General features: G+C 52.0%; 1 long non-coding RNA gene across 1 annotated transcript; it reads left to right on the forward strand.

Moving 5' to 3' along the window:
* The first annotated feature begins 15,384 nt into the window (after positions 1-15,384).
* Positions 15,385-17,039, forward strand: LOC120403228. Its single transcript, XR_005597485.1, has 4 exons — positions 15,385-15,624; positions 15,804-16,187; positions 16,282-16,354; positions 16,744-17,039. It is a non-coding gene; the product is annotated as an uncharacterized LOC120403228 (long non-coding RNA).
* Positions 17,040-25,306: the final 8,267 nt, after the last annotated feature.

A 25,306-nucleotide genomic window follows, 5' to 3' on the forward strand; every position in this document is an offset into this window, starting at 1 on the left:
GTGATGGCTGAAACAAATCCCCCTTCTGGTACTAACCCGCCTGGCATGGACCCTGCGATTCCATTGGGCTGCGGATGCCAGGAGGAGCCTGGCCAGTGTGCACCCAGAAGGAAACAGGCACTGAAAGCGGAAGGCCAAACCTCCCCAATGGGTGTGTCTTTCTCCCCCAGGGCTCAACACCAGCGAGGCCCCAGACTTGTGGTGCCGGGACGGGCTCCATGACCCCGAGCGCCTGGGGTATAGAAACCTGGCCAGGGTGGGAGAGGTAAGGACTCTCCGCCGGTGCATTGCAGCAGCTCAGGTGTGGAGCTGTCTCCCGCTGCAGTGAGTGTGTCATGGACACAGGGCAAGAGCCTGCTCCTTATTTCCAGCAGAGTATGTGAGGCTCCTGGGAATGTCCGTGGGGTGAGGTGTGGGAATGAACCAGATCTAAAAGACTCCGAACCTCTAGCGGGTGAGCTGCAGCAGCTATCGCTGCTGGGAGCAGCAGGGGTCCTGGGCTGTCTGTGTGAGCTGGGTTCCAGAGCGCGCAGACACATTCCCAGCATCTCATGGCGCCTGCGGTGAATCCTGCTCCATAAGAGCTATTGGAGGCCTCAGTGCCTGCAGCCTCCTACTGACGGGGGTTCCTGGTCCATGGGGCCCCAAAGGTTGGCTGCCCCAGGACTCTTCTCCACCTTGTGAGACACTCGAGGGATTTGGAGCCTGGTTCTGGGCCATTGTAAGGGCTCTGGTTCTTTTGGTTTTAGGCCTTTGGCGAGCTGTTTACAGAGGAGCAGGAAAGGTCTTTCCTCCAGGCGGGCCTGCTGGCCATTCACCACCCCCTCCTCTGCGTCAGCCAGGCTGGCCTGGTGCTGACGTACTCCATCCTGGGGGAAGCCGGCCAGCTGCTAGAGGATGAGGTAACCAAAGAGGGGTCACCTGGGGAGAGACCCCCAGGGCCTTTCACCTCCAGGCCATTGAAAATCACTCCCATCCCATCCCCATGCGCTGACCAGGGAGCAAGGAGAGGGTGACCCCAGACAGGTGCCATTGGTCCATGCCAGCTTCTCCCCTGAGCAGCTCAAAGCAGGGCAGACCAGCTCCCCAGCAAGGCTATTTCCTAACAGGCATCACATCAGCACGACACGCTGCCATTGCTCATGCTAGGGGCTGCCAACTCCCCTAGTCCCTTCTGTGAGCCTTTCATCCCCCTCGGGGCCTCAGGCCGGTTCCTAGAGCTCTGGTATCGTGTTATCCCAGCCCCCACCTGCTCTGGGAGAACTGGAGGAGTCAGTCAGCAGAGGCTGCATAAGTGCCCCATTCACCAGAGCCACTGGCCATGGCATCACGTTAAGGACATGGGGATCCCTTGGGGAAAGGTGTCCACTTCCTCTCACCCCACGGCACTACTGCCCAAAGCCTCCCAGCCCCCGGCTGGAGGGGGCGAGGGTGGCTGAGGGGACTCTGGGGAGCGGAGCTGGATTCCCGCTAGGTTGGGAGGTAGAACAGTTCTCGCGGGGGGACTGAGAGGAGTGGGGGCAGGAGTTCGTTCCACAATGGTGGGAGAGGGGATGGAAGTCACTAGAGAAGAGAGAAGATTTCGTCTCGGGGGTTGGGCGGGGGAATCCGTCCCTCAGACGTGGGGAGGAAATGTTGCTGGCTCCCGGTGCCGTTAATACCCTTCGTTCTCGTGGGTGTCGGAGTCTCTGATTGATCCTTGTTCCCTTGCAACAGGAGGACATCGCAGCCTACATAAAGGTCCAGCTGTTTAACATCAGGGTCTTGGGCCAGGTGCCCGACGCCCTGCAGGGGCTGTGCTCTGTGGGGCAGCACTGAAGACCCCCCCGCTCGCATGACCGGCTCGGACCCCCTGCCGCAGGTACTGCTCTGTCTCACTGTGCCTGGGGGGAAGGGCTGGGGGAGCGCCATAGAGCCCCTGCAGCACTGAGAGAAACCAAGGCCGAGCACCTCTCTCTGGACACCTTGCCCCACCCGATCCCTGGGGCTGGGGCCAGGCCAGATACTGGTTGGGAAGAATCAGGCTGTGGGGCTGGCCCAGAAGTGAGAGCATCCGCAGAGCCAGGGGTTGTGCTCAATAGCCATTGCAGTCTGGGAGGGGTGGCCTGATATGGGGCCCTCCCGTCATCACTGCTCAGACCTCCCATGGCCCCTGTCACCCCTGACGACCAGCGAATGTCCGACCATCCCCAGCCGGGCCCAATCCACCCACCTGGTATCTGAGCCCTTCCCAGCCGGGAATGAAACTCCCCCCAAACACCCTGGGGCAGGGGAGGAGCCTCCCCATCCGGCCGGTGGGAACTGAGACGCAGAGGAAGGGCTGTGGGCCTGGTCACACAATCCTGGGTGTAGATCTGGGAAGTGGACTGGGTCCCGGCCTAGAGCCTTTCCCCCAGGGGCACCTTCGCTTCTGCCCTTTGTTCTCCCCTCCGACCAGGGGGTCTGTGAGTGTGAAATGAACAGGGAGGGGGATGGGGTCCTGGCACACAGCCTGGATGGGAGCTCCCCTTGGCTTGGAGCCCAGGCTCAGAGACATCTTTGTCACCGCGCTGTCCTTCTGTTATTGCTAGGAAGGGAGTCCCCCGATGAGGGGTCTCCAGGCTCCAGTAAGTCATCCTCATTCCCGCCCGCATGTACCCCCTGCCCTGCCCTGCCCTGCCCTGCCCTCCGGTTTCTCGCTGTTGACTCTGGCTGGACTCTTGACTCCGGTCTCAGGCTATGACTTTGGCGTGACCCTTCTTGGCTCCAGATTTGGGTTCTGAACCCCGGCTCAGTATTCTCCTTGCCTTTCTCTAGCCTCGCTCCAGGTCCTCCAGCCACCCGCTCCAGCCCTGCCACCTCCTTCTCCGCCTGATCTTCCCCAACCCCTTCAATTTTGACTACATGGCTTCGATCTCTGCATGGATATGGACTTTGCCTCGTACTTCCGACCACCCAGCTTCGACCTCCAGCCTGGACATGGACGCTGGCTCCCGTTCTGCCTGCAAACACTCAACACCCAGCAGCAGTAGACAGGCCCCACCATTAATCAAAGCCTAACCCCGCCCCATGACCCCTTAGTCCCTCCCACCTGTCTCCGGAAGTCCCGCCCCATGGGGGTATTACTTCGTGGTCAAGGCAGCCACACGACTGGAAGCCAGGTGTGTCATGTGACCCCTCTAAGAACTCCTCCCACCACCCTCTACCAATCAGGATGGGTTTCCTCCTGGAAGGACCACCCCAAGAGGAGACTTGACCAATCAGGGCGAGCTCTGGGGTAGGAGGGTGACCTATCCCGACGTGTGTCTTGTGACCCCTCTAAGAACTCCTCTCACTGCCCTCAACCAATTAGGATCGGTTTTGTCCTGACAGGACCACCCCCAGAGGGGATCCTGACCAATCAGGGCGAGTTCTGGGGCAGAGTGACCCGTCCGGGAGTGGGCTGTTTGACCCCACTAAGAACTCCTCCCAGGACCCTCTGCCAATCAGGGTGCAGCACCATCACCTCATAATTCCCAGTGCTGGTCGGACGAGGCCATCTCTCGCCAAGGACACATGGTTTAGAAATCGTGGGAAGGCTGCTGAGAGGAAACCTGGACTCCTTCGCCACCCCCGTGAGAACTTCAGACTCTGTCTTCACCCCGAGGGTCTTTGACCATCTGTGGAGTAAGCGCTACATCAGCGACAGTGCCGAGGAGGAGGAGGGAGCGACCGAGGGGAGCCCTTTGGGCCAGCCGTTGATGGATACGCCGGAACCCGAACCCAAAACCCAACGAGCACCCCAACGAGCATGGTGGCCTCTCTTTGTTCACCCCCTTAGAGGTGGAATGCGACTGCGGCTCGGGGGAGTCACCGGCGCACAAGGTGAACACAGGTAAAGGAATGATTAAGTCGGGGTGAAAGTAACTTCCAGGACTTACCGGTACTGCCAGTGTCCTGAGGGGGCGTGGCCTCAACCCGAAGGAGCGGGGCCTCTCAAGATTTAAAGATCCTGGAGCATCGGCTGTGGCTGGGAGCCCCAGGGCATTTAAATTCCCCCCGCAGCTCTGGCAGCCAGGTTCGAGCGTGGATTTAATGGGCCCGGCGCTCCCATGGCTGTGGGGAGCCTGAGCCTTACCCAGTTGGAGCCAGGATTTAAAGGGCCCGGAGCTCCTGCCGCTGCAGAAAGCTCTCAGCCCTTTAATTCCCTGCCCCAGCCTGGGTGCTGGAGCTGTGGGGGGGGGGCAATTAAAGGGCTCTGGGATCTACGCAGCCATGGGGAGCGCTGAACCCATTAAATCCTGGCTCCAGCCAAGCTGCTGGAGCTGCGGGGGGGGGGGGCGAGATTTAATGGGCTCTGGTTTCCCAGCAACTGCCAGAGCTCTGAGCCCTTTAATTCCCGGCCCCAGCTTGGCAATGCTCTGGCTCCCTGCAGCCGTGGGAGCTCCACGCCCTTTAAATCCACATCTGAACCCAGCTGCCAGAACTGCGGGGGAATTTAAAGGGCTCTGGGCCTCAGAGCCGGGGGATCTCTGAAGCAGAGATTAAAATAAGCCATTACAGTCCAATACGGCGTACCAGGAAGAGCCAATATGCCGTGCTGGACCGCTCCGGCTTCCTCAGCAGGGATTTGAATGGCTCAGAGCTCTGGGGGCTGCAGGGAGCCGAGAGCCCTTTAATTTTCCCCCGCAGCTCTGGCAGCCGGGCTGGGGCCAGATTTAAAGGGCTTGGTGCTCCCTGCAGTCATGGGAGCTCCGGGCCCTTTAAATCCACACCCGAATCCGGCTGCCGGAGCTGCTGGGGGGGGGGGGGATTTAAAGGGCTTGGGGCTCTACGGCGGCCTGAGCCCTGGGCCCTTTAATTTGCCCCTGAGCCCAGGGTTGATTTAAAGGCCCTGGCAGCCGATGCTCCAGGACCTTTAAATCTTGAGGCCCCGCCTCTTCCGGTTTAGGCCACGCCCCCTTAGTATTCATGCAGTACCAGTAAATCTTGGAAGTTACCTTCACCCCTGCTGTGAGCCCATTAAATCCCGGCCCCAGCCCAGCTGCTGGAGCTGCAGGTGGGGAGATTTAATGGGCTCTGGGTTCCCAGCAACCGCAGGAGTTTTGAGCCCTTTAATTCCCGGCCCCAGCCCAGCTCCTGGAGTTGCGGGGGGAATTTAAAAGGCTCTGGGCTCCCCGCAGCCGTAGGAGTTCTGAGCCAGAGGTGAAAGTAAGCCGGTACGGGCCAGTACAGCGTAGCGGCAAGAGCCAGTACGCTGTGCCGGACCACATCAGCTTCCTCAGCGGGGATTTAAAGGGTTCACAGCTCCGGCGGCTGCGGGGAGCCCAGAGCCCTTTAAATCCCTCCTCCCCTCCCACTGCAGCTCCGGCAGCCAGGCTGGGGCTGGGAATTAAAAAGCTCGGTGCTCCCCGCAGCGGCAGGAGCTCCAGGCCCTTCAAATCCCGGCCCCAGCCCGGAAATGCTCTGGCTCCCTGCAGCCGTGGGAGCTCTGGTCCCTTTAAATCCACATCTGAACCCGGCTGTCAGAGCTGCGGGGGTATTTAAAGGGCTCTGGGCTCCCTGTAGCTGCGGGAGCTCTAAGCCCTTTAATTCCCAGCCCCAGCCTGGCTTCCGGAGCTGCGGGGGGGCGGTATTTAAAGGGCTCTGGGCTCCCCGCAGCCGTGGGATCTCTGAAGCAGAGATGAAAATAAGCCATTACAGTCCAGTACGGCGTACCAGGAAGAGCCAATACGCCGTGCTGGACCGCACTGTCTTCCTGGGCAGGGATTTGAATGGCTCAGAGCTCCAGCAGCTGCAGGGAGTCCAGAGCCGTTTAATTTTCTCCCGCAGCACTGGCAGCCGGGCTGGGTCCAGGATTTAAAGGGCTCAGAGCTCCCGCAGCTGCGGGAAGCCCAGAGCCCTTTAAATTCCTCCTCCCCTACCACCGCAGCTCCGGCAGCCGGGCTGGGGCTGGGAATTAAAAAGCTCTGTGCTCCCTGCAGCGGCAGGAGCTCCGGGACCTTCAAATCCCGGCCCCAGCCCAGCCAATGCTCTGGCTCCCTGCAGCCGTGGGAGCTCCGGTCCCTTTAAATCCACACCCGAACCCGGCTGCCAGAGCTGCGGGGGAATTTAAAGGGCTCGGGGCTCCGCGGCGGACTGAGCCCTGGGCCCTTTAATTTGCCCCGGAGCCCAGGGTTGATGTAAAGGCCCTGGGGCTCCCAGCCACAGCCGATGCTCCAGGACCTTTAAATCTTGAGGCCCCCGCCTCTTCCAGTTGAGGCCACGCCCCCTCAGGACTCCAGCAGTACCGGTAAGTCCTGGAAGTTACTTTCATCCCTGCTGTGCAGGGCCGCCCAGAGGGGGGGGCAAGAGCGGCAATTTGCCCCGGGCCCCGGGCCGCACAGGGGCCCCCACAAGAGTTTTTCGGGGCCTCTGGAGCGGGGTCCTTCACTCGCTCTGGGGGGCTCGGAAAACTGTTGCAGGGCCGGGCCCAGGAGCTTCTTCCACTCCCGGTCTTCGCCGGCGGGGGGTCCTTCCGCTCCGGGGCGGAAGGACCCCCCCACTGGTGAATTACCGCCAAAGTGGGACCCGCTGCCGAAATGAAGCCAGGTCTTCGGCGGTAATTCGGCGGCGGGGGGCCCTTCCGTTCTGGGACCCGCCGCCGAAGTGCCCTGAAGACCCGCGGTGGGGCCCCCCCGCCGCCGAATTACCGCCGAAGACCTGCCTGCACCCCACTGCCGAAGACCTCGGGCTCCCGGAATCCTCTGGGCGGCCCTGCTGCTGTGTGCCCTTTAAATCCCAGCCTCAGCCCGGCTCCTGGAGCTGCGGGGGGAATTTAAAGGACTCTGGTCTCCCTGCAGCCGCGGGAGCTCCGAGCCCTTTAAATCCCAGCCCCAGCCCAGCTGCTGGAGCTGCGAGGGGAATTTAAAGGGCTCTGGGCTCCCTACAGCTGCCGGAGCTCTGAGCCCTTTAAATCCCCGCCGAGGAAGCCGGTGCGGTCTGGCACGGCGTACTGGCTCTGGCTGGTACTCCGTACTGGCCCGTACCGGCTTACTGTCACCTCTGGATTAAGTGACGGTCGAGGTCGTGAGACGTTCCATTGAGCTCTCCTGGCCGCAGTGCCCATGACGGAAGGTGGTACGTTCCGTTCCGCCATGACATTCATAAACACATCCCATCTCTAAGGTCCATGTCTCCTAGGAACAGAGCGCGTCTGGGTCACGGCCCTGACTAAGTCGAGCATGTTAGAACCATTAACCACAGGGCCTTTGAACACAAAAGCCCCTTTATCGTTCCATATAAAGAGAATTGTAGCCTGGCCCAGCTTCTTTAGCAGTACTAATGCATTGTTCTTAGAACGCTTCTTTGCGTTATCCAGCACCTGCTGAGCAACAGACTCTGAGCTCTTTGGTGTTTCTGGGGGGTTGCAGTTACATTCTGTCCCTGTTCTGGTAGAAACAGACTGATTTTCACTTTCTCCGCATCGCTCGGCTTCACCTACATTAGGCACCTTTGAAGCTCGGCGCTGTAAGGTTTAGCCTTTTAGTATTCGGCTCAGTCGGTTCTTTGAAGAACAGACTCGTTTCAGCATCCAGTAAGCGAGTTGTGGTCGGTCGTTAGGCCCCCTGAGGATACAGAGGTCGCCAGTGTTCTGAGCGAAGCGTCAGATTTTTCCAAACTCTCTTTAGAATGCCGTTCTTTTAGCGCCCCACCCCCCCCCGGGGACACAGCGTCCATCAGTTTTCTGAATGAACCATCAAACTGTTCCCAAATACTATAATATAGGGGAGCGGTGACGAGCTTATGGTTTTGGGAGAATGGTTTGTCAGTCCTTGGTGTTTTATTCACAACCCCTAGAGCGCATGCTCTGGGGTTGTGAATGTGGGTGGTTCTGCGCACGTTCAGAGCCCCTCGAGCGCATGCTCCGGGTTTGTGAATGTGGGTGGTTCTGCGCACGTTCAGAGCCCCTCGAGCGCATGCTCCAGGTTTGTGAATGTGTGTGGTTCTGCGCATGTTCAGAGCCCCTCGAGCGCAAGCTCCAGGTTTGTGAATGTGTGTGGTTCTGCGCACGTTCAGAGCCCCTCGAGCGCAGGTTCCGGGTTTGTGAATGTGGGTGGTTCTGCGCACGTTCAGAGCCCCTCGAGCGCATGCTCCGGGTTTGTGAATGTGTGTGGTTCTGCGCACGTTCAGAGCCCCTCGAGCGCATGCTCCGGGTTTGTGAATGTGTGTGGTTCTGCGCACGTTCAGAGCCCCTCGAGCGCAGGTTCCAGGTTTGTGAATGTGGGTGTTTACTCAGGGTTTGCTGTGGCAGTGGCCGCTGAGGAACTGGAGTTGTGGTTCTTGTTTACCACAGTCTTCTTTTGCCCTTGGGTTTGACGGATATGAGGTTTGGACTGCCTGGGTGCTTCATCTGCACTCTTGTGCTGGTTTGCGTTGTTAAAGGTCTCCAAGCAGATTCCTGGCTCTTTGGTGGTTCTGGAGGAGGTGTCCTTGTAGCGCGGACTAAGCATTGTCAGAAAAGTTGCCCAGGCCTATGGGGGGTGGGGGGAACCATTTTACAAAACTGAACTTTACATTCTTTCTCACCGACACCTATGTATTCACTTCAAATACAAAACCTCACAGAACAACCCAACCAATAAGCAAAATATATTTACTGGGCTTCATCCATCCATCATCAGTCACTGATGCTGGTGAATTTTCCCTTTCAGCTGTCTCGTTCCCTTTTCTTCTGAGCTTGTTTTCCCTCTGCTCTAAGGATCTCTCATGTTTCCACCGTACTGTGGAGCAAACAGCATTATTATAAAACACAGGAAACCGTCTGGTAAACTTCAAAACTAAATATTCATTAGGGGAGTTTTCTGTTTAAAAAGTCACAGCTTTAAAACAAATCATCCAGTTCAGGCTGTACGACAAACACCGGTTTTGAGTTTATTTCTACCACTTAAAACATAAACCAAAAAACAACAAACAAACAAACAAACAACAACAAAAACCTCAAAAACATTTTTTTAAAATGCATCTCATTTTGCAGAATAAAAACCAAACTGCTTTTAAAATCCATTTTAAACCACATTTTGCACAGGAAAAAAACCCTGTTGGTTTGAAACAAACCAAGTACTTTTAAAACCCTACACCTATGCCTTGCCCAGACCCCTCTCACACACAAATCAGCAGCTTTAGAAACACACCAAACCAAGTTTGCCTCCATATACTGTTCAATAACACCCCTTACCATCTTAGCCCTTTGTTCAAACAGACTTCAGCAGAGTAGCTAGCAGGTTAATTTAATCCCCACAGCTCTGAACTAATAGATCCTTCACAACAGGGCTTTTTTTTTCTTTTTTCTTTTTTTCTGTAAGTTAAAATAAATGTTTCTGTGGGGCCTTCTTAGAGTATTGAACAGTCCCCATTTCCAAGCGGGGGGCCCTTTGCAGAGATCAATGAATGTCTTGGGGCTTGGGGTTGGTTTTTTTAAACACGTTTCTTTCATGCTTAAAGTTTGGGGTGGGGGTGTTTTCTAGAAAGAACGACCCAGAGCATTCGACCAACTCCAGGGCCATATTTAATCTGTCCAATAGTGTTCCACCAACTCCTGGGGTCATATTGAAACTGTCCAGTTGAGTTCTGCCAACTCCAGCAGTTATATTGAAACTGTCCAATGGCATCTGCGAATTCCTGAGGTTTTATTTCATTTCATATTAATCAGAACTCACCATCCACCCCCACCCACCCCCATCAAATTTAACCCTATGGCAGCAAGGTTAAGTAATCGCAGTCACCTTGGCTATTCAGTGAGGGGGGGTGCGGGTTAAACCCACTCAGTTCAACAGGATAAGTCAACTCTATTGTATTCAAACACAGGTCTGAACAGCCTGTTTGTTTTACTGTAAGCACATTTCTTAGGATTCCCCCCCACACCCCAACATACATTTCAGCTTTTTGCTGTAAATGGGTCACTTTTACACACAAAACCCACAAGCACTAGGTTCTCACACACAATTGATTTTTGATTGAAAAGACATACAGCTCCTTGAAACCAAACCAAGACGCGTCATTAACACTTCTAGCTCACTTAAGGGCCAAAGGCCTTCGAACTGAAACACAGATAGTCACAAAGCCCTTTTCAATAGGGTTTTTTATTTTTAATTTACAGCTACCAAGTTTTCTATCGCGTGTTTGTCCCCTCCCCATTCTCTAGCTGAATCCTTTTAGATTTCTTACAAATAGACTTTTCCTTAAGCAGGGATCTGTAACTTTTTGTGCAGACTAGACGGCCAATATCACGCCGTGTCGTGGAAAAACGACCCCGCGTTGTGTTTGGATCAGAATCACCCGAGGCCCCTTTATTACGAGCATGCCGGGGGGGGGGAGCAAACTGTCATCCCCCTGAATAGAGATTTTTCAACAGGTTTTATAGCAAAAAACCCACAATTCGTGATACACACGTCCTTGTTCACATGATTGCCATAACTGGAGAAATGCTGTGCAAGTGAGTGGAGACCCTGACTGTGTTTTAAAGAAAATGAACCAGAAGGTGCCTGCAATTTTTCCACCCCAGCTGTAAGCAGGTTATTTTCTTTAAAACACAGTCAGGGGCTCCACTCAATTGCACAGCATTGAACAAGGTCCCCCCTTGCGCTAAATGTTCTTGGCTTAGGCACAGACATTGCACAGCAGAACCTCTGGCAATAATGGTGTTTAATCAGCTTTCCTACCCAGCTCAGCACATAGGCCCCGGAGATTGCAGTTGATATCCACTGAAGTCCAAGTCACCCAGTCATGGGCCGTTGACCTGGCAAATCTATGACACGTCCCTCGCATTCTTCACAAAGCTTTTCCCTCAGGCAGTGCTTAAGGGCAGCATAAACATCAACACGTACAATAGTCCACGTGACTTTTTTACGCTCACGACGTGGCACTGGCTCAGTTAGTTCTATGCCAAGCCTCCTCTGAAACACCTCATGGCCATCATCCTCAGAGTCCTCTCCAACAACTTGTATCGGTGTTGAGCAAAACCAAGGTGGGCCCGGTTATCTTCCCTGCTTGATGCAACGCTGTCCAGGGTTTCTAGGCCGTCTAGAAAGGCATCATTGAGCTGTTGATTTTCATAACAGAAACAGTGTAAGCAGCCCAGTGCTTGTTTTTAGATTTACACAACCCCCGGTTCCTTACCCATTAAGAAGCGATTGCTTCTTAATCATTCATTTACCTGTGTGACGTCTTTTCTGTTCACCTTCTCCACGGTGACACCCCTGAGCCTCAATCGCATTCCACCTCTAAGCGGGTGGACAAAGAGAGGCCACCATGCTCGTTGGGCTGTCTCACAAGCAGTTGGGTTTGGGGTTCCGGTTCCGGTTTATCCATCAATGGCTGGGCCGAAGGGCTCCCCTCGGTCGCTCCCTCCTCCTGCTCGGGACTGTCGCTGATGTAGCGCTTTCTCCGCGGATGGTCAAAGACCCTCGGGGCGAAGACAGAGTCTGAAGTTCTCACGGGGGTGGTGAAGGAGTCCAGGTTTCCTCTCAGCAGCCTTCCCACGATTTCTAAACCATGTGTCCTTGGTAAGAGATGCCCTCATCTCTCCGGTGCTGGGCCTTATGGGGTAATGGTGCTGCACCCTGATTGGCAGAGGGCCTTGAGAGGAGTTCTTAGTGGGGTCATACGGCCCACTTCCGGATGGGTCACCCTGCCCCAGAACTCGCCCTGATTGGTCAAAATCTCCTCTTAGGGTAGTCCTATCGGGTCAAACCCATCCTAATTGGTAGATGGCGGTCGGAGGAGTTCTTAGAGGGGTCACACGACCCACTTCTGGATGGGTCACCCCACCACAGAACTCACCCTGACTGGTCAAATCTCCTCTCAGGGTGGTCCTTCTGGGATGAAACCCATCCTGATTGGTAGAGAGTGGTGGTAGGAGTTCTTAGAGGGGTCACATGACACACCTTGCTTCCAGTCATGTGGCCACCTTGACCCCGGAGTTAAAACCCCCCATGGGGCGGGACTTCCGGTGACAGGTGGGAGGGAATAAGGGGTCAACGGGTAGGGCTTGGGAGGGTCAAGGGGAGGGGTTAGGGTTTGATTGATGGTGGCGTTCCTGATAAATACCAAGATTACATGGATACCGGGGAAAGAAATGTGGACTCGTTACCTCTGGACTGGGACTAGGACTGCCCTGTTGACGTACCACCTTGGCTGAAAGCTGCTTTTCCCGGTATTTACGCATTGTTGGGGCCAGAATTAGTGGATCTCCCTGCGTACAGTCATGAGAACCAGTCCTAAGAGCAGGCCCTTTTGGGGAAGAAGAAATGTGGGACTCTGCTACGCCTCTATTTAGACAATCAGCTCCTGAACAAAGTGATCATTTGAAACCATTACCCTCTGCTGTGAATCCCACACTTGTTGGCTCACAGGAAATCTGCAAAGGGTTTCATCAAACTTCCTCTGCAAGGATTTCCAATCTAAGGCTCGTTTGGGCAAGGGACAAATGGAAGACAGATTTCAAAACACATGATGGACATTTTAACGGTCTGATATGCTATTTGAGCTAACTAACGGTCCCCTGACCTTGAAACACTTCATCAGTGATGTATTTGGGGACAGTGTCATCTATTGGGGTGACATACGTCTCTTTTTGGAGAACCCAGAGCAGCACGCGCAGCACATCCGAACCTGGAGAGGTTTCGGCTGCATGGTTTCAACGCAGAATTGGAAAAGCGGAACCTCCAGCCAACTCTCCACAGAGTTTTGGGGGTACATGCTCTCCCAGAAGATGTTATGATTGATCCAAATAAGGTGGAAGCCATTGATAAATGGGGCGAAGTTGGAAGTCCTCAAGAAGTGCAGCGCTTCCTAGACTTCACTCATCCTGTGAAATCGAGACATGCTGGCTCTCAGTGAAGCTTAGATGGAAAACCACGCACCCCACACAGAGGTTGGAACCACCCACTCCCAGGTGGTCCTGAGGAGCCATGATTTCTCCAGGAGCTGGGTAAAGGGACAAATTTCCAATCTAAGGCTCGTTTGGGCAAGGGACAAATGGAAGACAGATTTCAAAACACACGATGGACATTTTAACGGTCTGATATGCTATTTGAGCTAACTAACGGTCCCCTGACCTTGAAACACTTAATCAGTGATGTATTTGGGGACAGTGTCATCTATTGGGGTGACATACGTCTCTTTTGGAGAACCCAGAGCAGCACGCGCAGCACATCCGAACCTGGAGAGGTTTCGCTGCATGGTTTCAACGCAGAATTGGAAAAGCGGAACCTCCAGCCAACACTCCACAGAGTTTTGGGGGTACATCCTCTCCCCAGAAGATGTTATGATTGATCCAAATAAGGTGGAAGCCATTGATAAATGGGGCGAAGTTGGAAGTCCTCAAGAAGTGCAGCGCTTCCTAGACTTCACTCATCCTGTGAAATCGAGACATGCTGGCTCTCAGTGAAGCTTAGATGGAAAACCACGCACCCCACACAGAGGTTGGAACCACCCACTCCCAGGTGGTCCTGAGGAGCCATGATTTCTCCAGGAGCTGGGTAAAGGGACAAATTTCCAATCTAAGGCTCGTTTGGGCAAGGGACAAATGGAAGACAGATTTCAAAACACACGATGGACATTTTAACGGTCTGATATGCTTTTTGAGCTAACTAACGGTCCCCTGATCTTGAAACACTTAATCAGTGATGTATTTGGGGACAGTGTCATCTATTGGGGAGACATACGTCTCTTTTTGGAGAACCCAGAGCAGCACGCGCAGCACATCCGAACCTGGAGAGGTTTCGGCTGCATGGTTTCAACGCAGAATTGGAAAAGCGGAACCTCCAGCCAACTCTCCACAGAGTTTGGGGGTACATCCTCTCCCCAGAAGATGTTATGATTGATCCAAATAAGGTGGAAGCCATTGATAAATGGGGCGAAGTTGGAAGTCCTCAAGAAGTGCAGCGCTTCCTAGACTTCACTCATCCTGTGAAATCGAGACATGCTGGCTCTCAGTGAAGCTTAGATGGAAAACCACGCACCCCACACAGAGGTTGGAACCACCCACTCCCAGGTGGTCCTGAGGAGCCATGATTTCTCCAGGAGCTGGGTAAAGGGACAAATTTCCAATCTAAGGCTCGTTTGGGCAAGGGACAAATGGAAGACAGATTTCAAAACACACGATGGACATTTTAACGGTCTGATATGCTATTTGAGCTAACTAACGGTCCCCTGACCTTGAAACACTTCATCAGTGATGTATTTGGGGACAGTGTCATCTATTGGGGTGACATACGTCTCTTTTTGGAGAACCCAGAGCAGCACGCGCAGCACATCCGAACCTGGAGAGGTTTCGCTGCATGGTTTCAACGCAGAATTGGAAAAGCGGAACCTCCAGCCAACTCTCCACAGAGTTTTGGGGTACATCCTCTCCCCAGAAGATGTTATGATTGATCCAAATAAGGTGGAAGCCATTGATAAATGGGGCGGTTGGAAGTCCTCAAGAAGTGCAGCGCTTCCTAGACTTCACTCATCCTGTGAAATCGAGACATGCTGGCTCTCAGTGAAGCTTAGATGGAAAACCACGCACCCCACACAGAGGTTGGAACCACCCACTCCCAGGTTGTCCTGAGGAGCCATGATTTCTCCAGGAGCTGGGTAAAGGGACAAATTTCCAATCTAAGGCTCGTTTGGGCAAGGGACAAATGGAAGACAGATTTCAAAACACACGATGGACATTTTAACGGTCTGATATGCTATTTGAGCTAACTAACGGTCCCCTGACCTTGAAACACTTAATCAGTGATGTATTTGGGGACAGTGTCATCTATTGGGGTGACATACGTCTCTTTTGGAGAACCCAGAGCAGCACGCAGCACATCCGAACCTGAGAGGTTTCGGCTGCATGGTTTCAATGCAGAATTGGAAAAGCGGAACCTCCAGCCAACTCTCCACAGAGTTTTGGGGGTACATCCTCTCCCCAGAAGATGTTATGATTGATCCAAATAAGGTGGAAGCCATTGATAAATGGGGCGAAGTTGGAAGTCCTCAAGAAGTGCAGCGCTTCCTAGACTTCACTCATCCTGTGAAATCGAGACATGCTGGCTCTCAGTGAAGCTTAGACGGAAAACCACGCACCCCACACAGAGGTTGGAACCACCCACTCCCAGGTTGTCCTGAGGAGCCATGATTTCTCCAGGAGCTCGGTAAAGGGCACCAATCAGCCTCTCAAAGGTAGGGAGGGTCGTGGAGGAGAGGGTCTGAGAGGAGGAGCGTGGGCTGCTCTGTATTTGGGCTTGGCGGTCCCGAGACAGGGAGAGGGCTGTTAGATCAGTGATGTAGGTGGGGAGGGGGTCGGCGATGGGGCCAAGGCCTGAAAAGTTCAGCTGCTTTAGATCAACTGTGCCAGAGAATCACTGGTTGAAGTGACTGAAAGCTCTGAGCTGGGGCTGGCCAAAATCCTCCCCCTCAGATGGGAACATCCCAAAAGTCTGCAGAAGCTCAGCCTCTGAGGTGAACGTTGTGGCCCAAACCTCTCTCTGCTCTGTACCTCACAGGATTCCAGCCGGCTGTTCCAATCCAGGAGGACACCTGTGCCACCGAAGTCTCCGAGCACCTGGGCAGTGAAGTGCCATTTAATCCCGCTGTGATGCACAGACCTTGCCCTGGCTGTCTGCACAGGGCTGAATTTCACCCCTTCCGAGTGTAAGGAAATAATTGGCTGAAGGCCTTTTTCTTTCTGGACGTCTGTCTAGTGGGAAAGAACCATGGGGATTTGTAACCTGTTTCGCTCCCATGCCTGGTGCTTCAGTGATGCAGAGAAGGGCTGATGCATTGGTTGATTTCCCCACCTTTTAATCTACTCTCTTCTTCTCTTTTAACAGTTATTCTAAGGGCCCCCCGTGCATCATATGGGCATTCTTCGGGGTGCAGATGGCATCAGACCTGCACCTGAATAGGGACTGAAATATGCAGACACTAAAGTTCTGCAGCCAAATTCTCAGGAACCTTCCTCTTCCATGTAGGATCAGGATTTTGTTTTGAATTGTTTTATTTTTTTAAAAAAGTGCTAAGCAGATGCTACCCTGTAAGAAGAGGAAACAGAAGCAAAAACTGAAAGACTGTTACTAAAACCAATGAACAGCTGCAGAGAGTGGAGACCCAGCAAAGCAGACAAATGAATACTGTGAATAAATAACCTGAAAGCAAATGGGGAAGAAAACCTCCTCTGGGTAATTGTGGCTCTTGGGACCAAAATCAGGTTCCTGGTACGTAGCCTCGCTGAGATCATCCCTTTTCCCTGGATCCCAGACCTGGGATTCAAATGTCATTCTCTGTGTGGTGTCCTTATTTTATTCCTAGGGAAAGGATCCCCAAAGGAGGTGTAAGGATCCGGGACTCTAGTGTCTGCCAGAAGCTTCAGCCACCTTCACAGGTAGAAGTCACTGGCTTTCCTACAATGCCACTAGTGCTCTTCCTGCTCTCCAGATCTGCTCCCTCCAGCAGGACAGAGACACCCCTTAACTCCCTGAGTCCTGATTTCCTGCCATTCAAGGGGCTGAGGATTTGCATTGCCCCCACCCCAACCATCCGAGACTTTTCCTATGGGAATCTCCCTAGAGCAGGGGAGAAATCTGTTCTTCCATTAGAACCAGTCTGCTCAGTAAATCCACCCACACTGACCTCTTCTCAGCTGCTTTGTTTATCCGACATTAGTGGTATCTTTGGAAAACCCTTAGCGTGTTGGGGTGTGAGGTGGAGCAGGGGATGCAGGAGCTCCAGCAGATTCCCCTGAAGGACACCACCCTGTCTTTCTCTGGTCAGGTTAGAGCTCGCCCTCCATTGCGGAGGTGAAGACCAGATGGGAGCTGCTGGATTGACCTTGATGTGCCATGTCCTTGTGTGGATGAAGGACCTACATCTCAGGGGTGGCCAGCAGCAGATGTAACACACGTGTCCAGGAATGGGCTAAATAACCTACCTTGAGAGGCAAGTAAAATCGTGGCCACATGTAGACATCACAGGAATTGACCCAGGGTCCTTCAGCACAAGCCCCTCTCTCTCACTGTCAACAAATCCAGCTCCACCCACTAGACCACACCCCATTCCAGAGCCCCAGAACCCAGGAGCCCTGATTCTCAGACTCAGGCCTCACATCACAAGGCCAAACCTCCTCCCGTTATGGGCGCTGCAGAAGGGACCATTGGCAAAATCCCCCTCTACATTCCCCCTGTCAGAGACTGCAGCCACGGGTGACAAGTGAATGAGCTGAGATCTCCCCTGTGGGAATCCAAGGGGCTGCACATTTGGGGTTTCACAGGGATGGCCTCTGGCAGCCATTGACAGAGTGTTCCTGGGAGGAGATTTTCCATCTCTCACAAACGGTTTCTGTTCCCTCAGATCTCAGCTGCTCAGCAGAATGCGGGAGAGCCGAGTGCTGATGGGCTAGAGGGGTCCCAGGAGTCGCTGTGCAGCAAGGGCAGGGTCTGCAGTCACCGTGGGCCACACCCTTCGCTCCAGACAACCCAGGCTGGTTCCCTGGATTGCAAAGGGGACTCTGGCTTGGGGAATCGGTGCTGGTGCCTGTGTCCACAGCTGGGATGTTTTCCTGAGGCTACTCGATAGTCCAAGAATCGCCATGAAAGCAAGAGGAGAATGGACATTAGAGAGCGAGGCTGGGACCTCTGCGGGGCTGCTGCAGTCAAACATCCACAGCCGGAAGAGAGACGATGGGAAATGCACTTCGCTGGTTGGCCACAGCCGCAGCAGCTGTCTCAAAAAGCTCTGCTCATGTTCCAGCCAACAGAGGCAGGACGAAGAGCCACACAGGGAGAGCCTGGGTTGCAATTAGCAAGTCACGTTTTTTTCAGTGGATTATGCTGCCCTGACCGTCTATTTCCTGCAATGTGCACATCCAGCCTCCCTGGCTGACCTCAATGGGAGTTAGGTTCTCCGTGCCCACAGGACAGGGCTGGCCTTACCAGGAGGCGAACTGAGGCGGCTGCCACAGGTGCCAAACTGTGGCAGGGCACCACTAAGACCCAGAGAGTAGAAAATTGTCTGGTGCTGGTGCATATGTTTTCTCTCTGCTGGAGATGCACAGAGCTGGTGGAGTGCTGTGCTGGAGGAAGGGGGCACAAGAGACATAACAGACAGGCAGGAGAAAAGGGGAGAGGGAATAACAGAAAGCAAGAGGAGGTGCAGGGAGAGAGAGGAGGAGGAGCCTCTAATGTACCTCTTGAGCACCCCCAGGAGTCTGGACTAACACCAGCTTGTCAGGGAGCTTCCTATTTCCTGCTGCTTCCCTGAACCCGCTTGAGGAGAACAGGCAGTCAACTGAAGTAGTAGGAGCCGAGTAGGCCCTTAAGACGCTGATCTCTTCCCTCGCTCAGACCCTGCTACCAGCCTGCTTATTTGTCCCCTGCCACTCTAGCTGGCACAGAACAGCAGTCATGAGTGAAAGAAGAAAACGCCCCTCTGGGGCAGCATTCAGAAAAAGCAAGAAAGCAAAGGAAGCTTTTCTGTCTAAGCAGGAAGGAGCTCTCCTGAGATACATAGACACAAATGTTCACGTTGAGCCTTCCGGCCCCAGTGAGGATGTGAGTGGTGAGGAGATGCCTGATCTTCCAGGTAGTCAGAGTGCAGGAGACCTGGCAGCTACTGCAGCATCCATATCTCCATCTCAGATGGATGTAACCATGCACATTCCTGGAGAAAAGTGTAGATCAGAGAAGAGTGTGGTGGAGGCACAAGAAACAGCTGCTGCTGAGTTCAGTTCCTGAAATCTAGATGATCCAGGACTGTGGACCCACTTGAGCAGTAGCCTGAGGGACTTCCTCGTACTGCCTGGGCCACAGCGAGTGAAAAACTTCATGTTCCCCAAAGACAATGAAAATAGAAGTTTCCATCCAACACATTCCTGGTGTGAAATCCCCAATGGTGACAAAGTGGAGAGGCCATGGCTTACGTGCTGTGATAGACCCAGGCCAGTTGGGTACAGCAGAATAGCAGAAGGCAGATATACTGGCCACTGGATTAACAGTTTTCTGTTCCCTGACTGACCAGAGCAGGGGCTGCTCCAGGCTAATGAGAACACCTGTCTCTAATTAACCTGTAATGAATCAGGTGAGGCCATTAAGCTAATGTGACCACCTGACTCTAATTAAGGCCCTGCTGATACTATACAAAGGGCTCACTCCAGTCAGGCAGGGGAGTCAGGGAGCCAGAGGAGAGGAAGTGCGGCTGAAGGGCTGGTTACTGAAGACACCTCAAACCATTGTTAAGGAGCCCTAAGGTAAGGGTGAAGAAGGGAGAAGCAGGAGAGCTGTGGGGAAGTGGCCCAGGGAAATGTAGCAACTCTGGCAGTGAAAGGTTGGCTGCCAACAACTGCTACCATTAGGGTCCCTGGGCTGGAACCCGGAGTAGAGGCGGGCCTGGGTTCCCCAACCCACCACTACAGGAACAGCTCCTGGAAGGGGAAGTCAGGTCCCTGTCAGGACAGGAGGCTGAACAGAGACTGTGGGAGTTCTCTCACCAACCGCCTTGCAGCCTATGATGAAAAGGGCTCAGTAGACTGTAACCCTAACCCTGGAGAGAGAAGGGCTACGTGGAGGGTCACAGTGAGCCACTGAGGCAGCATAAACCACCTAGAAGTGCAGGACCCACGGGAGCAAGGGCAGAGCTCTGCCACAGTACTCAAAACCCCAGAATGCTGCATACTGTTTTTGTTGCAAACTCTTCCAGTCTAATGTTCCAGCCACACTGAGTTCTACAGGAACAAAGGACTGGACAAATCTGGCTAGGAATGTGGCATGCCACGAGAAGGCAGCCAATCAGCAGAGAGCATCCAGAGGTGGAAAGAGCTTGAGATGAGCCTAAGGTTAAAGGCCACCAGAGCTGATGAGCATCAAGGGAAGATTGCATCAGAGTTCTGAAAAGGCTCTTTGCCATTGTGAGGGGGCTTGCTACCCAAAACCTAACACTGCGCGGCACTTCAGATCAGCTGCATGTGGTTTGGACAGTACTTGCTTTTTAGGCAAAACAATGAATGATGCAATCTGAAGCTGGTATTGCGTCATACATGATATGCATTGCATCATGTTATTCCTAGAAGTCATGGATGATGCAATCATAATGAAGCTTACATCACTCTGCTGAACAAATTGCCCTATATCAGCTCTAGAAATCATACAGTGTCGTGCTCTCTTATTTGTCAATGTTTGATTTTGCAAAGGGACACATTTCTGTTTAGCCAAAGTGAGCAGAGATGCCTCGTACTTGTGTGAACAGTACAGATAACTTCTGCTATGTTTGTGGTGAAGTGACTTTTGCATCACAAAAGCGCAGTATAACCACTATGGTTAAGAAAGCCTATCACCTTTATTTTGGCTGCAAAATTGGAGATCAGGACAAGAGATGGGCCCCACATATATGCTGCAACACTTGTGCAACAAATCTTCGCCAGTGGTTGAACAGGAAAAGGAAATCTATGCTTTTTGCAGTGCCAGTGATTTGGAGAGAGCCAACAGATCATACCAGCAATTGTTACTTCTGCCTGGTGCCTCCAGTTGGGAAAGGTGTGTCAAAGAAGAAAAAGTGGACTGTGCATTATCCAAACATTCCATGAGCTATACGCCCAGTACCCCACGGAGAAGGACTGCCGGTTCCTGATGCACCAGAATCATTCTCACTTGAGTCAGATGAGGAAGAGGAAGAGGATGAAACTTCTGGTCCTGAACCATCAATGTCACAGGACCCACATTTTCTCCCATCCTCCTCCTCTGAACCACACCTCATAACACAAGGTGAACTGAATGACCTTGTCAGGGATTTGGAACTACCCAAGAGTAAGGCAGAGCTGTTGGGCTCCAGACTATAGCAGTGGAATCTCCTGGCAGGTGATGTTAGGGTTTCCATGTTCCGTGACCGTCAAAAGGATCTTGTCCCATTCTTCTTCATGGAAGGTGATCTTGTAGCCTGCAACAACATCGATGGTGTGATGGCAGCCCTCAACATCGTTCACTATCCAGATGAGTGGAGACTGTTCATTGATTCATCGAAGACGAGTCTTAAAGATGTTTTACTGCATAATGGCAATGTTTTGCCATCAATTCCAGTTGGTCATGCAGTCCATATGAAGGAAACCTATGACAACGTGAAACAACTTTTGAGGTGCATAAACTATGACCAACGTCAATGGCAGCTTTGTGGCGTTTTGAAGGTTGTTGCTCTCTTGCTTGGTCTGCAGACTGGATACACAAAGTACTGCTGTTTCTCTGCGAATGGGATAGTCGTGCAAGAGATTCCTACTACATCAAGAAAGATTGGCCACTCCGACAGTCATTGGAGCCTGGGAGGAAAAGTGTTCAGTATCCACCACTTGTTGAATCAAGGAAGATTTTGTTACCACCCTTACACATCAAGCTGGGTCTGATGAAGAACTTTGTCAAGGCCATTGACAAAACACAAGCAGCTTTCAAGTACCTCCGTGGACAATTTCCAAGGTTAAGTGAAGCTAAGATAAAGGAAGGTGTCTTTGTTGGTCCTCAGATTCGTGAACTTCTTTGAGATGATGCATTTGACCATGCACTGCGTGGCAAGGAAAAGACGGCATGGAAAGCCTTCCAGTTAGTGGCAATAAATTTTCTTGGAAACAAGAAGGCAGACAACTACAGGTTGTTGGTGGAAAACCTCCTCAAGGCATACAAAAGCCTTGGTTGCAACATGTCACTAAAGATACATTTTTTGCACTCTCATCTAGATTTTTTTCCACCGAACTGCAGAGCAGTGAGCGACTAGCACGGCGAGAGAGTTCACCATGACATTGCAACAATGGAGAAACGCTATCAGGGCAAATGGAGCCCATCAATGCTTGCAGACTATTGCTGGACAGTGACAAGAGATGCTCCATTTAATGAATACAAGAGACAAGCCAAGAAGCACTGAGTAGACACTGAATAGGACTAAACTATGTACATAATAGTTTTTTGCCTTTTGTTTCATAATAAATTTTAGTTAGATAACCCTTTTGCTGATTTTTAAAGTGTTACATAAACAGGACAGGTGAAATATTATCCTGTAAAGCAACCATAAACACATGAAAAGACCTAGGTTTACAATTTATGATTAAAACTCTACTATCTACACAATATACATAGACATAAAATGTAAAAACTTAAATAACTTAGAAACAGTAGCCAATCAGTTGTTTTAATTGTCATATTTGAATTCAGCACATCAAAATACATAATAAATACCACATTTTATCTCTGAAGCTGACGACTTCTCAAAATTGTAGACCAGTGTAATTCATAATAAATGACTATTCATCAGAAGAAAGAAAGAACGTCCTAGTCCTTACATCTCCTGCTTTCTTTGTATGTGTCAGTCGTCCTTAGATCATAGGGGCTTTGTATCAGGGAGTGTCCTTACTTTCTCTGCCTTGTAAAGCGCACACTAGTGACACTGACCAGATAAAGAATGGAGACATCGCACACACACACAAAAATAACCAAACCTTTTGTCATGAAGACTGTTCTCCTCAGTAAAGCAAGCTATAAACATTAGGAAATGCACAGAGGACTAAAAGGCTGCAAAGTGAAGCACTCTCAAGTTAGGAAATACCAGGATGAGCATTGCCTGTGCAACGTTAACTCTGCAAGAAATGAGGCAGGGATCCTACAGGCAACAGACTCCTTCAATACCCAGCCCCAGAGCAGAAAACCCTGTGCACTGAATAAGGAAGGGGTCCCATGGGAAAAAAAATACTATGGGATCATGTCATTAAAGTCTGCATCATCCTGCAAATGCACAAGAGGACTGAATTGAGGGTGCCAGGGCAACACTTCTTTGGACATTTGCTAACCTGTGAATGCTTCACTTTGTAACCTTTCCATCTTGTTTAAAAGCCTTGACTTTGTATTTCCTAATGATTTTATTGATGAAAGCAAACATGAGTAACGTTAAATGAAGGGTTTTTGTTTGTTAATTTCCTTTGTTTTTTTTAATAGAACGAAAATCTTTTAACTCTGTGCTGTGTAACGGGGTGACCCCCCGCTCCAGCCTGGAAGGGGTTGGAAAAGCCCTGCAGAGGGCTGGGGCTGGGCAAGGTAAAACCCTGGCTGATTGGGGGAAGTGGCTGCATCTGGGGCCATGCCCCAAACTGAGCAACAGGGCCTTATAAGAAGGCCAGGGAAGCTGGAAGGATCAGTCTCTCTCTGTCTGTAGAGGGAGAAGGGCCTGGCCGCAGGGAGCTAGAGACAGGGTACCTGAGTGGAGCAGGGCTGGAGACACGCAGAGGAGCTGGGGAGCTCCAGCCTGGAAAGCCCCAGGCTGCGGCCTAGCACAAGGCCAAGAGGTCCTGGGGGTTGAAGAGGCCCAGGGGTAGGCCAAGGCAGCAGGTCCAAACCGTCCTTGCCAGTGCTGAGTGGCTGATCCTGCAGTCTGCCCCAGGGCATTTGACTAGATGATGATTGGCAGTAGCTGTATACTGAGGTGAGGTGGGAATAGTGGGTGGGGGTTCCCTGGGGAGGGTAGACCCTGAGACTGAGGGGTTACTGCCAGGGGGCAGCACCTCAGCTAAAGAGGCACCGGGTCCAGGGAAGGGCACGGGGGCCAGGGAACAGGCGGATCACCGGCCTGCAGAGGGCGCTACGGAGTTGGAATGAGCCAATTCCCAGAAGTCACCAGCAGGAGGTGCCGTGGAGGTGAGTCCGCACCTCTATATGCTGTTTAAACAACGAAGCTCTTCCTCATGCGTTGGTTCAGTCTATATTTTATTGCCACTGTTATCTTGGGGAAAATCCCTGTTTCACCACTCAGTGCTGTGCTGATCAGAGTATTGAAAGTCATTAAATTAAACTGTATTAAAACAAAACTCATTTTATGCAACTTCAGGGTCAGTGAAAGTTCTCAGCTATAACCCTGAATGCGCAAGAAGCGGAGAAACACTATCCAGGAAAAAGAGCTGGAATTTTGCATCTTGTTTTCGCCTAGGCCTTACTGAGGACAGTAGCAAACACCTGCCCTTTGCGAAGGAACACAGCACCGTACCGCAGCACAAACCCCACTGAGCACAGCAGGGGCTGTCCCGGTTATCCAGCTCTGGCTCTGTTTCATTACAAACTTCCTGTCTGTGATGATGTTCTGGCAACAAGGGGGCAACCAGCTGTCAAAGGTAGCTGTTGCCATGGCAGCCAGGGTGCTAGTCATTCTCCCCAAGTATGAAAATGAAGCGGAGGGAGGAAGTGCTGAGTGGTGGGTTCTCTCTGATGTCACAAGGCTACTGCTCAGGCAGCACCAGTGGGCAGCAAATGTGTGGTGTGTATGTATGTTTGGGGGGGCAGGCTTTCCCAGCGTTCCTGTTTCCCCAAATTTCCTAAAGAAGCCAACAACATAACTACCCAGAATACACATTAATGATGATTCCACCCACATGATAATTAGTCGCTGAAATTTGATTCAAATCCCGCATGGCATGTTTAGAAATTAAGGGTTCCAAAAATGGAGAGGCCTTGTAAAACAGAAAATGTTGATGTTCTGGTGTATTTGTGAGTGTGATAAAATTGAATACTGTGACTTTAAATTTTGGGCAGGGTTCCCGGGCGTGCTTGCATGCTAGGGAGCTCAGTAGGGCAGCCCACAATCAGGGCGTAGCAGCAGCCAGTCAGCAGGTTCCCAGTGAGTTGTGTCTCTCTGTTATAGGCAGTAGCCTGCGTTCTCTCCCTCTGATTTTTGGGTTCTTACGTGTTGTTGTTCTGGCTCCTAAGAAACAAATTAGCGAGACTTTGCGAACGTCCAGCAAGAGTATTTTATGTTTTCTCTAACTTGTCTGCTTGTGTGCCACAAACCATGAAAGGCACAATCTCATCAAAAACAAAATAAACGTATGAAGCCAAATGTCCTTTTGAAATAAAAAAATGGTAACGTTCAGATCTTACTGAAGCACTTCACTTTTCCTTTCCCTTTCACAAGGACGAGCCTAAATTAGGTTTCCGTAAATCCATGATTGGAATAGTGACACAAAGCCTCACTAGAAGCCAAGCAGCTCAGAAAGAATGGGATGATCACAATACAGTAGAACCCTGTTTATCTGACCCTCTATTATCCGGTTCTCCGTATTAACCCAACAACCAGCGCACACAGGTCCAGAAGTGGGCAATCTCTCCTATGGTCACTAGATGGCGATGCAGCCAGCCACATTCCCATTCATCTGATTATCTGACGTTTTGGTTAACCAATCTGGCCCTGGTCCCAATTCGATGGGAATGGGATAAAGGGGGTTCTGCTCTCCTTGTGAGCGATCGTTTGATGCAGGGGATCTGCGGCTGGTGTTATTCCTTGTGGAAAAGTACAAATTGCAAAAATGATGGGAGGGGCCTTCTGAGGT

This window comes from Mauremys reevesii, linkage group 4 (assembly GCF_016161935.1).
Source record: "Mauremys reevesii isolate NIE-2019 linkage group 4, ASM1616193v1, whole genome shotgun sequence".
In the NCBI taxonomy this organism is placed as follows: Eukaryota; Metazoa; Chordata; order Testudines; family Geoemydidae; genus Mauremys; species Mauremys reevesii.